Source organism: Hesperophylax consimilis, chromosome 12 (genome assembly GCF_061612785.1).
Source record: "Hesperophylax consimilis isolate HC1 chromosome 12, BYU_Hcon_1.0, whole genome shotgun sequence".
NCBI classification, from domain to species: Eukaryota; Metazoa; Arthropoda; class Insecta; order Trichoptera; family Limnephilidae; genus Hesperophylax; species Hesperophylax consimilis.
Window position 1 is genome coordinate 33,508,034 of NC_142847.1, and position 13,844 is coordinate 33,521,877.

A 13,844-nucleotide genomic window follows, 5' to 3' on the forward strand; every position below is an offset into this window, starting at 1 on the left:
CGATCAATTCATTTAACAATTTAATAATTCAAAACAATTTACATTATATTTGTAGCTCGTTCCAGAGTACTGGAAGATACTGTCAGTGAGCAGCATTCAGAATTGAGCCTCACAACATACCTATTGGGGATGTAATAGTCTCACTGGCTCCAGACGGTTAGGAGCAGTTTGGAATCTTGTACGGTATTCACATAAAATAAAAATAAAATGATAATTTTAAAAAATAAAAAAAGTAGAAAAGGCCTGAATGTAATAGGTAAATTAAAAATATATATTATTTACTAGACAAATAATGTGTAGAATATTGAATTAAACTGTTAAATATTTAGGTAGAAATTAGGTTTGTCTACGGAATTTCACGAAGTATCAAATTCAATACAGCGAAAGTCTTGATGTATATTGTACTGTGATTTTCTTGTTTTTCCAAGCTTGGATGATAAGTCAATTATTATTACTTGTGCGAATATGAAATCACGTGTTTCTGTGTTCGTACACGCTAATCTCCGAAACCGCACAACCGATTTCAATGAAATTTTGGTAATGTATATGGTTGGTTCCAACCTTAAATAAAGGATAGTTTTGGACAAATAAAAAAAATTTCAACGATTTTTCTTGTTCATATTTCTTATCCAAAAATAGGTACAACCACAAATTTTAACTTCCCTACATAGAAGGCGGTCTGTGGCAGAACAATGTCTTATATTATAAAATGCATTCCAAATGGTTGAGTTAAATTCTAACCGGTTTCTAATCATAATATATAAATATTCACCTGCGTATGTTTGTGCACGCAAAACTCGCAGTCGACCGATAGGTGTAAGGAGATTGTGTAAGAAGTCGGAGGCGCCCGAGATAGACATTAGCAAAAACGAAGCACTGTGTGGGATCCACTAGTACATTATATAAACCATAAGAAAACAATCGAATAGATGATAAATTTTGTTTTAGACATAGTCCTAGACGATATAACCTTGTCTGTTCTATAAACGAGTTATCTTCATCAATAATGGCCATCTAGTTAAATAGGAGCAATATTTTAGCAACACAACTCGGCTTTTTTATCGTACCAAACGAAGCGAAATAGCTATACACCTAATAATAATAAATGAGCGGCTCACTGAACCGTGAAACTAAAAAATAATTAGATACTTTTTGGTTGAAAATTTGCAAATCATCACTTTTGAATCTATCAATATGAAGCGGTCAAACTGAGTTCTAGTGATGGGCATATGCAAAACTTTGAAAAATCGAATATTTCGTTCGATTAAATAAATCTTACAGTAATCGAGTAATCGCTCATTGCAAATCTAATCACTTTTCCAAGGCGTGGAAAAGCGATTAGAAGTATCTAGACTGGACTACCTAGTAATTAGTGCCAGCTGACACGGGATGATCCCTGACTTTTATGCTAACCAGTAAACTGTATCTTATTATTAATTTGTAGTCAATTTATACTTCATTTATATGTACTTGTATAAGTGTATACAAATAATATTCATTAAGGTTAATAACAACATTGTAATCGAGCTTTAATATCGTGCATTATTTGTTTACTTTTAATTTTAAATATTTAGTTCGAGAAAAAAACACGCATAAAAGATTTATTGATCGATTGATAGACTATGTTATAGTGTATTTCTTTTTTTGTATATTTCTATCACAACGCGTATTAAGTTGTCTAGAGGAACACAAAATAAGGTAGACATATTATACTAAATGATTTAATACACGAAGGTAGACAAGAACGTAGTATTTAGATTAATTTAACAATAGGAAACTTGTTTATTGTGTACATTTTACAAATCCTTGTTACTTTTCGCAGAGTCGTGATAATATCAGACTAGGTATACTGCGCAATTAAAAAATACATAACACGGGTGAAGCACCTGGCCGATCAGTGATATTTATAACCATCGATATAAACGTATAAGAATGGCCCTCCATTAATATGAAATTTACTGAAATTGAGTCCATCGAGCACGTAATTAAAAAGCACATGAAAAAGTTGAACTATTGAGTCGATTAAATGTGTAAGCAGACAAATATAAATAATCGACTAGAGAAATAAAAGTTCCAAGGATATATGGAGGTCTTAAAAAAGCTCTGGATTTAATGCCACCTTTGAGGTAGGTACCTGACGTATTATTAATAAGCAATACTACACTTATTATGTAATATTAAAAATAACCGATAATAACAACAATAAACCCACGCGGCTTTCGGTGACGCGTTATTCTGAATTTTATACAGTCGCCGAATCTATTTTATTACAGCAAATCCAATCTATTGCGTGTTTTATCAGTTATGTTACCGATTAAACTAGAGAAATAAAAATGATTGGAAGATTTTCAAAACTTCATATTCAAGGACCTTTTTTATGACGATATTGCGTCAGTTTCAAGTTTTATAACTGTCCATTTATCCAATCAACTTGACTTAATGAGGTTGTGTACTTATCAAATCCACGCGAATTAATATTTAGGTATAATGCAAAATAAATGTTTGGCGTTTGGTACATATAATTAAAAATATTGCTTACAGGAATTTTTTATGCATATTAAATATGTTTTTTTCAATCCTATCGAAATATTGATATTTTGAGAATTATTCCCTTTACCATGCTTTACTGCAGTTTTTGTCTAGACGCACAACAACAATATTAAAAAATAGGTGATTAAGAAAACGACGAATTTTCGATTTGCTCTTACGTTGATAATCAGTATTTCTATACTTGTCTAATGTGACATGTAAAAACCTTATAGAACAGCTTGAATTCGATAAGATCTGTGTTGGATCGAACGTACCTAAATTGAATAATGTTCGCGTAAATAATTGTGCCAAATTATCGAGATTTAAAGGTTTTTAAAGGTACATGGGGGAAATGCACATATATAGATGGGGGCCTTGCCCTCGCAATGTCCGCCCATCTTCAAGGTGAAGTTAAACAATACCTACGTGATTTTAAAACTTCCTTGCGAGTAAATTATTTTTCCAAATTATAATAGTGTTCATTTTTTTCGTAAATTGTGTACCGTCAAACGGGACGACTTTGAATCGAGAGCCAACTTTGGTCATCGCGGATGTCTGCAATAATTCTTGCTACCATTCAGAAATTCTTCGCTTATGTTTTAAAGCTTTTTTGTTGGGCAAAGTGGTTAAAATTACACTTCGTCAAATTAGTTGGTTTCTAGTTACGCTGTTTTTTTCAATTGTAGGGAGAAATGTACTTCCATTATATACATTTCTCGTGTCATTATACTGTAATATAGAGTATATTAGTGTCTATCGACATAAAATATAACAATTTTTTAAAAAAAGAAACCATTTTTGGGGTATCGAATCACGGTATATCAAAATCGCCGCACTCCGTAAGATGACATTGATCAATTTTTCTCTTCTTCTCCCCAAACACATAAAAATTAATAATAAATTTAATATTAAATTTTGATAGCTTTAAATAAGTGTAATAAATATGACAAAATTTTTCCGACACAAATGTTTGATCAAAAAATTATTTAGTTTCAAAGTTGAAAATTGATAAAGTCACTTCATTTTACCGCGGAAAAACCGCAATGAAGTGGGTACTGTCGTTTTTTTACAATATCATACTGACAACCTGTAAATTACGATAAGTATTTTGATTTTGAGAAAAAAAATCAAGCAACGTAATTTAAATGATTTTCTGCATGGCATTAACCATCATTAATGCGCAACTCATTTTACGCACTTATTCAAGGTAGATTTTTTGTAGTACTATATAAAAAAGGTACATATATTTTTTATTGAACAAAATTTTAAATCGTTCCCTTGAAAACATATTTATCATATAGTAACCTACTTAACACGGAGGGTGTTACACACATTACATTCAGATCAGTATTAACTGAATAAAACGACCTTTACTTTTGATTCAGAGGCTGTGGGTTCGATTCCGGTCGAAGTGAAAAAAAACCACATTGACATGGATTTCTCCTATGCAGAAAAAGTGCCGAAATGTTTTTGTAAGGTTATAAGTATTTAATTATGTCATGATGTATCTGTTATATTTTTTTTCCAGAACCAACAATCACATTATAGTTTAGCAAAACATCTAAATATAATTATGAACGGTTCATTTGACCATGCAAAAAGTTATTTTTCAATACAAGTTCATGTAATTGCCGCTTATAAATCATTATGTTGCAAGTGTTAGAACTTCGTTTCCGAGTGTTTGGAATTTTATTCATTGAATTTTGTGACCTGTAACGAGGTTTAAATAATAACGAACGAAGTAAACAGAGCATAATAATGAAGGGTCTGAACCAAATCATCGAATGACACAATAATATTAATAATAGATAAAATATAATATGAAGCATGTCAAGAACGTAGTTAGAGTTGATGAATCTGATTGCAAACTCCGTGAATTGAATTCTGACTTCGATGAATATTGTTCCACGGTAACTCAACACCACAATGACAATTCAACACACCTTTAAGAAGTGATATGAAGTCATTAAAAGCGATGAAAAAAACTAACATATAAACCTTACCTACGTAACCTCTTCAACCTAGTTTTTGTTTAGTTATTCGGTCACCGTTAATTAAATACAGACATCCAAAACGTAGTGCCACTTAAAAAATAATCTAAATCGATTATTCATTCGATTTCTCCCATCACTAGTTTAAAAATAATATACCTACTTATTTTGTAATAATTGTAAAATAATATAAAATTATTTTTTTAAAATTAATATCGAAATGTTAAACATTGAAATAACAGATAATTTCATATCGAAATGTTAAACATTGAAGTAACGGATAATTTCATATGGAAATGTTAAACATTGAAGTAACGGATAATTTCATATCGAAATGTTAAATATCAAAATTACGGATAATTTCATATCGGAATGTTAATCATTGAAATAACGGATAATTTCATAAAGAGATGTTAAACATTAAAATAACGGATAATTTCAAAATGAATATTACGCTTATTGCTATTTACAATTTGACTTACAGAATACTTCCATTTTTTTTATCTTGCATAAAATAATCAATAAATAATATGTGTGCATTAAGAATAATTTATTTAGAGATTAAATTGTAATTTATTGTAATGTATTTTCCTTATTTTTATTAAAAAATAAGGAAAATACATTACAATAGTCATGTTTTCAATTTTTGATACTGACTCGTGTTTGAATTAATTATTAAGATTTACTGTAACAATTTATAATTTTTGTTCAATTTATTCAAATATTGATCATTACCAGTTTCAATCTATCACGGCCATCTTCATACTGGTACAATTTGTTGTGAAACCGGTAGAGATCAATAAATAAAAAAATGCGTAAAAGATTTTTTTTTCAATACATACATATATACACACGGAGAAAAATTAGCATTGCTAATTTATTAAATATCTCTTCAAATTATCGGTAATCCGGTTAAAAACGGGATTGCAGGCCGTTTCCTGATAAACTTTTAGTAATTTCTTAATAAATTAAAACACATGTTCTTGCACCTGCATTTTCCTTGATAATATATAATGACAAAATGCGAAAATATTACAATTTGTATGAACACGTGTTCCGACATCGTGGTAATACATTCGTATTTAACTAAAAGTTTATTAGGAAACCTAAAAATTCATTCGTTAAGGGCCTGCATTATAACCGGACTTACAAATAAGTTGAATAAATTCTCAATAAATTAGCAATATTCAAGATTCGTTGGTTTCTTATGCGTATTAAATCTATTCATCTATTCTCTTTTCTGTTGGAATTTACCATCGTATCTATCTTCACCATCTATCGACACATCAAGTCACAATGTGTGTACTTACAGTATTACCAGTAATTAGCAATGTACTTATGTAATTATAGATAAATAATGCAGTTGAATAAATAATTGAATGCATCAGGTAACAAGGTGCCACCAATGTTTAAGCAATGTCGCAGCACGTCACACGTCGACAATTATTCGCCTCTTTTTAAGTCTTATTACTATGCGAAACCTTCATTGGTTTTTTGGCAGACAACGTTATTGTTTATCGATCAGAAGGTCGCGGGTTCGAAGCCAATGCCCCCGCAATAAGAGACATGAAGCCAGACATAACCAGGCAGTACTGACAGTACCGTGATTAGCTATCAGGGCATGCAAGGTGTGAAGGTGAAGAAGATGAACTTCCTTTTGACATCCGACTTTTATCTAATCGTTTAATCAAGTAATTGCGTATTCAAGACGAACGATATCGACCAGTACGCATGAGCATGCATAATAAGGAAACAATTTTGGTTTAATTTTACAATAATATACATCCGTTATAAATCAATAGGCACCGATCAACATTTTAATATTTATTGGGCTTGTTAACATTTATAACGATTTTGTCTAATTGATTAGTGGGATAAGAGTGATATTTATATTTTATTTATTGGTTTTGTTGAGATTTATAACGATTTTGTGTAAATTAATGGTGGGATAAGAGTAATATTTATATTATATTTATTGGGTTTGTTGACATTTATAACGATTTTGTCTAAATTAGTGGTGGGATAAGAGTAATTTTTATGTTAAATTTATTGGGTTTGTTGACATTACCTAATAACGATTTTGTATAAATTAATGGTGGAATAAGAATAATATATACGTGCATATTTTTATTAACAATGTAAAATCGCAAAATAAACTCGATTGCCGAGTTGGAATAAAATTAACCGAACCGGAAAAGACTTTTCAAAAATATCAGCAAGTATAAAAAAATTATAACAATAATTTTAATGCGTTTATTATATTTTTAGACCGATAAAATTTTAATGGTTACATAAAAAAATATTACGCAAAAACTCTACACTAAATTCATTGGAAAAATTGTATTCAAAGTTCAAAATTTCACGTGTTTAATAGTTTCAATTTTTTATGACCGGAAGGTTTTGTTTAATTATTTAAATAATCCAAACTAAGAACCCTGATAATATATTTTGTGTGTGTTTTTCCACATCTCCCGGCGTAAATATTAATTTATTGTAGTAAACGTGTTATTTTAGTAATTCATGCATATAAAGCATGAAGCGGAATTTTACCATTTACTAATTCCAAGTTTTATATTTTCTTCTATCTGCATAAATAAAAACCTAAATGTTCGTTTGTTCAAAATCTTAAATCTCCGAAAGTTCTTCAGTGATTGCTTTAAAATTTTGGCACAACTTTGCATTAGAATACGCGTGTTTTCAAGTTTTTATATACCTATATTAGATATATGTTATTGGTGACAGGAAAAGTCATTATTTTATTGGAAAGCAGCCCTATTGTTTCTATATCCGCACAGACAAACTGAGACACAGCAGGTGAACAAAAACATCAATGATCCCATTGACTTTTATCTAGTTCCTTTGGAAACAGTACGTAATAATAATTTGTCGATTTATTTAACCGGTAAAAATATAAAACGATTTATGATTGCGCTATTCTAGTATCTTATCATTTATAAATTGCAATAGATATTGTCAAATGAATGGTAATATTTGAAAATCGTACATTTCTTAATTAAATTATACGCAATAGTGAGAAGTTTAGCTCCTACGCCTCGACGTGTGAAATTAATTTCAACCTTAAATAGCATTGAATTTACTTTTATTAAATAATAATCGATAGATAAATGGGATGATATAAAGGCGTTTTCTATAAAAATTTAGAACTTAAACTAAAGTTATACATTTTATTTAATCAAAACGACTCTCAAACGAAAGATGCGAAACAGAAAAGACAGAAAAAGATTCAGTCGCATCTAGAATTTGATCACAGGACCTCTTCCTTGCCTAGCAAGTATTCTGATCACTGAGCTAAGTCGACCATTTCAACTACGTCATTAGAGCTACCAATTTTATCTTCATTTTCATAATGATTAATTTTATGCTGCTTTTTTATTTGACCTATTATAATGTGAGGTTAATTTTAGTTATTCCACTATAAAAATATGAATTTTATTTATTAAGTTCATAAAAATAAATTGAATGCTAAAAGGGAATCGTCGGAAAACAAAATAAACGTTATTTTGTAGCGGAAATAAAAAAATATTATGTTCCTTAATTTATTAACAATAAAAAAATATTATTATTAGCATTGTGCTAATCTTTCGCAACGGCAAATTAAAATAAATTTATTTCTGTTATCAATCTATTTTCTTTTTATTCATTAAAATTCAATTTGTTTTAAATGATGACTGCACTTATCCACACATTGAATAAGTGCAATTTAAAAATACTTGATCGTTTGTTTTTTTTTCACACAGTGTGTTTTTTATATTTTCCTCCAGTTTTCATTTATTTTTAAATATTTAATTTTTCATTTTCAATTGCACTAAAAGTCAATCGCCGTTACTTAAAACAATAATAATGCCTCTAGGTTTAACAATAATATTTCATTTTTTATATGATTTGAGTTTTTTACGGCCAAAAGTTTTATAGTGTTTTATGTTTGGGTATTATGCCGTGTTGGGCTACCTCCTAGCGAAACAAGGCATTTTATTTAATTTGACAGTTACTTACCAAAAGTGTTGCCGAATTCGAATTGAAGACTCTTCACTTGAAACAAATCACTCAATTTAAATTTTGCCTCGTTTAAAACACAACAATTTAAACTTTTCAAAACGTCAAAGTCACTCGATTGTCTTTCGCCGGTAATATAATAAAGTCGATAAAAAATCTATTTATTTTACGGATGATTCAAATCAGGACGCACAATTCCAGCCATTTCTAATAATTAAATTAGAAAATTTGCGAAACGTACCGCTGCAATGTCAACTTCGCCGCGAGCAATCGCCGAATGACTGAAAATTATTCAAACTCAGAACTTTATGCTTTCCTCCAAAGCAAAGCACTAGCGAGATATGAAAGGGTTCGTTCTTTTTCACTTTACTTGAATTTTATAAATTCTAAGGCTGTTGAATGTAATGTACCAACAGATAGGTAGGTACCGTTTTGAAAAAATCTATTTGAAATGCCTAAGTATCGCGAATATTTCAAATTTGAGATTTGAGGGAGTGTAATATTTGTTTTTACTTGGAGAGGTTGATCGCGTATCAAGCCACACAGTAAACTAAAGCGTTCCGCCGGCAGTGAGCGGCTTTTCATACGAATGGAGGGAAAAGCACGTGCTTTCATTCTGACGCAGGCGCAGTGCGGGCCAATCAACGAAGCAATCTTAATTCCTGAACATCGTCAACAAATAATAATCATCACACATCACACTTTGATGTTTGATGGCGGGTGAGAGGGAGGCTCGTTAGTTCGTTTAGACATTTAAGAATATTGATAACGACTGTATTGAAGCAATGACACATTGAATTCCCAAGCGCTAATGTATCGGATAAAGTGATCTCATTAGCATTACTGTTTCTAGGTATAAACCACAAACCGTGGAATTTTTTTTCTCATCATATTGTTCGATTTAGTTTATGGATTGAGTTACTCGCAGGCTGTTGAAAATGTGAATTGTTCATTTTTCGTACAAATATTTACAAATCTGTTTGTTTTGTGGCTCTACATGGTTAGGGTTGCCATATTCGGCCAGGGTCTCGTCGGGACAATTCAGGATGGAGCAAATAAAATTTTTGTAATACTTAAACAATTTCTTTATTTTATAATAAGTAAGTAAATATGTTTGTTTTATAGGTTACTTTAATTGGTATTAGCAGAAGTACTTGGCTGGCCATACTTTTCAGTAGATTTCGCTTTTCTCAACAATTCTGGGTACCTTTTAACCTAATTGTAGAACTCTGTACCTACAAGTCATGTTATAATTGACTTGACACTGTAAAATCGACTCCTCAGTCTCTGGGCTATGGGACGTACGGAAAATTAAAATTTGCATTGCGTAATTTCAATCGGGACATTTAAGGCTTTTGTCAGAACGTCGAGACAGATAGCTCAATAAAGGTGACAGTCCCGATATATCGGGACGGATGGCAACCCTATACATGGTAGATACCTACCTTAATCTACAAATTGAATTTGTATTTGCTCAAAGCAAATACATGTGTTATGTTTTCAGTTGTTTTGCTATGTTCATTGAAAATCTAATATAGACGTTATATGGTAGACTTGTAGACAATTATTGTTTATTTTAAATGAACAATGAAATTATCAAATTAATAAAGTCGTTAAATAACATAGGATTGTCCTTGAAAAGACTTGAACACACGACGAATCGGTGGTATCGAGTTCGGTTCCCAGTGAACTCTGAACAATAAAATAATATAAATATTTACCTACATATAATATTTCTTGTCTTGATTTGCACTATAAATTTTAGTTTAATAATAATGTTTCTAAAACGTGTGTTAATTTTTTTATTTTATTTATTTTTATTTATTTTTTATTAATTTTTATTTGATTATTGAAATAAACCAAGCGGATATTAAATTTATCTGTGGATCGATACTGTGTGTTAAAAAAACAAAAAAAAATCCTTTCATTTCCGCCACTAGAAATGTCGTACATGTATATTTGAATGAAAACCAATGTCGCCACCGACTTAATACCTTTTAGTTATAGCTCATTTAGCACGCGCTATGTCTCTTTTACACTTGTCTGATATGGTATATGAAAAAGGCCCGAATGGCCAGACTTTTGGATCATGAAACACGCCCATATCGAATTTCTTTAGTTCTTCATTATTCGATATGTCATCGGCATGTGTTAAATAGAAAATATTTAAAGCTAGAGTAGGTGCCTACTTGAGGATACGAAGAATGCAAGATTTCGAAAAGTATAACGAAATAAAGTGAGATACATAATATGTATATAAGACAATGTTTGAGATATATTATTTCGTATCTCAGCGGTACACAGAAGTAGAGTTTGGTCTCCGCCGAAACTAGTTGAAATCCCGGCGTTGTCCAGGCTTTACGCAGAGTTGTTCGAAATTAGATGTAGACGATAATTCAAAATTTTATCTATAAGTTTCAAATTTCTGAATAAAACTAGATAGATAGATAAGTACTAAATTCTATGAAATTGATGAAATGTGCGCAACAACCTAGTTCGGAAATAATTACATCACATACACATAAGGTCAGGCGTTATTTTTCTTCCATATTCTGGGAATAAAGCAAAGGTATGCATGATTGGTTGTTTTCCTGTCATGAGGTTACACATTTTATTCACGTGAAGTATAAAAAATGTGTGTTTTCTGTTGATTTAACAAAGGTAACAGCAGTAATTATGCATTCCAAATATCGTGTTTTTATTTGATGGCCACATAGATGGTGGGATCTGTATTCGAATTCGCGCAGACAGAAATACGTTTCAGCAGCCATTGAGAATTGTCTGTGGTTTTAAAATCGGATTCATTTTTATTTTTAGATTAATGACATGTGTTACCGATCAAGTGAATTCCTGTTTATGTAAAGCAGCGAAAATACGACTCAATGAGCAGGTAAGTACTTCGTTCCTAACTAAGTTTCTATGGCCCGGTATATCAGTCTGTCCGAATCCTCGCTATGCGCGACATTCCTAGCTTAAATTTAAGTGGGCTAAATTTAAGCCTTGGTAAGCCGCGGAATGATAATAATAATAAACATAATAACTTGTATAGTGCCGATTTTGTGAAAAATCACGCCAAGGACGCTGTTAGAAGAATAGTCCCCTTTTAGACGCTCAAGAAATATCAAATATGACGTTTTCGTGAGTAATTACACACTTTAATCTCACCAAAATTCATGAAAATTGCCTAATTTTATCAGTAAGGACTATTATATTCATCGCATTAAATAGTGCACTGAATCCAGCAAAATAAATACTATTTAAAATTAGTATCCTCGTATATAGCACCAGGCTGTGGAAGTTTTATCAAAAAATCAACTCCGATGACAGTAGAGAGCATAGATATACCACTCACGTAGACAGTAATTTTATTTTACAAAGAAAAAAGAAGCACATTCCTATAATAAATTCATAGACAATATGTGCTGGTATCTAAGCTTACGACCTATATGCGGATTATATTCCAAGTCGCGCTAAGCTCGACATTCCGAGAATTCCAAGCCGAGAATGAAAACAACTCATATACCGGGCTTATTTCTTTGCAAAATTATACTATGTCAATAGATGTGAGTTTTGACATAGTACTTATTAAATAGATTGTTATAGGCAGATATTTAAATGGATCGAGATAAAATTTAAAGAGAAACAGTGTTTTTTCTACGCCTTCCTTGCAGCTTGAGAAATTAATAATAGAGTTAGTCAGTTTGTACATTATACAGTAATTCATCTATCAACACTTGCCGTTCGCAATCTCGGTAAATTTTCCACTTGCTCATCACAGGAAAGATCTTTAAGCCCACAGCAATAAAGATAATAAAACAAAACTGTTGTTCGACAGAACAATCCAGGCCAGGGTACTTGTCTGTTTTCTTTTGAATTATTTACATTGTAACAAACTATACTCGGATAACAATTACAAATAGAATATTTTATTTTTTCGAAATATGTATTCAAAAACAAACAAAAACATGAATAAAATTACTGAAACGAAACAACCAATTTATGTATTATCAAGAAGATGAGCGCAAATTTTTTGTTGATGTTCGATAATATTTTCGTATTCGGCCAAGTACACGGAAAAAAACTTACTGCTATGACATACTGTTCATTTATTAAAAAATTTGTCAAATTAATCGTTTTCATGTTAAAAACGGGACTGCGAATGAATTGACAGAATATCAGTCAAAAGCGAATGTTTTATGAGAACGGCGGACACGTGTTCTTACAAATATTGATATTGATTTGACATTCTGATATTGTCGCATTCCATTATGATATTTATCAGAAAAAGGATACTTGTTCTTGATATATTCTGAATGACTAATATTTTATCATGAAATTTCATGCCATCACTTATTTAACAGGATCATTTTTCTCCGTGTATCTGAGGACCTACCAAAAAGTTTGGATCGATGTAATTATATTATATACCGTAGGGGTGTATAAGTAGGTAGGTACCGATCTACCTAGCGTGTATATAAGTAGGTAGGTATCCATCTAACTAGTGTGTGTATAATCTGATTTTTTAAACATGAGATTTGAATTTTACAGATTTCTTTTGAAAAAAGTAGAGATTCAAAAGCATGGCATAAAATAACTGCATTCGGCGTACTTTCCAAGCGTTGCTAAGCGACCAATCGTTGTGTACGTAAATGCCGCATGGGAAATGTAGAACATCTTCATTGATAGTAAGTGAAAAAATGTCCTGTACTTCATATTTTATTTAGTAGGTCGATTCGTAATAATGTCAAAAAATAGAGTGACCTGTTACGAGTATTCTCCGTAGTCGAATAGCTAGAATCATCATCAAAATATGAAATAAAAAATTATTAGAAACTAGCTGACGTTTACCCGGCGTTGCTAGACTTTTCTCTACTTACGATGAATATAATATCCTATAGAAGGTTTATACAGGGTTTTCCAATAAGAGGTGTTATTTTGAATAGCCCGCTATTTCGGTACATGTTACTTTTGAAGCTGTCATTTTTTGACATTTGACAAGTAGAAACTACGCCATCAATAAAAATGGAACGATACACGCTTTAACAAGGCATTGAAATTATTAAAATTCACTTGAGTGAATCAAATGCAAATCATCTTAAGTGATGAGGCCCATTTCCACCTCGGTGGCTTCGTCAACAATCAAAATTGTCGCATCTGGGGCTCGGAAAACCCAAGAGTTATGGTTGAAAAGCCTTTTTATCCTCAACGTGTGACTGTTTGATGCGGTTTATGGTCCGGCGGAGTCATTGGACCTTAATTTTTCGAAAATGAGGCTGGAGCAACAGTTACGGTGAATGGATTGCGTTATCG

General features: G+C 31.3%; 1 protein-coding gene across 1 annotated transcript in view; it reads right to left on the bottom strand.

Moving 5' to 3' along the window:
- The window catches only part of Esp (Epidermal stripes and patches), a 46,089-nt gene extending 37,015 nt beyond the window's left edge, over positions 1 to 9,074 (bottom strand). The window contains exon 1 of the mRNA XM_089638353.1: positions 8,535 to 9,074. The gene's annotated coding sequence lies outside the window, so the exon portion shown is untranslated. The remainder of the gene's footprint in view (positions 1 to 8,534) is intronic.
- Between the last annotated feature and the right edge of the window lie 4,770 nt (positions 9,075 to 13,844).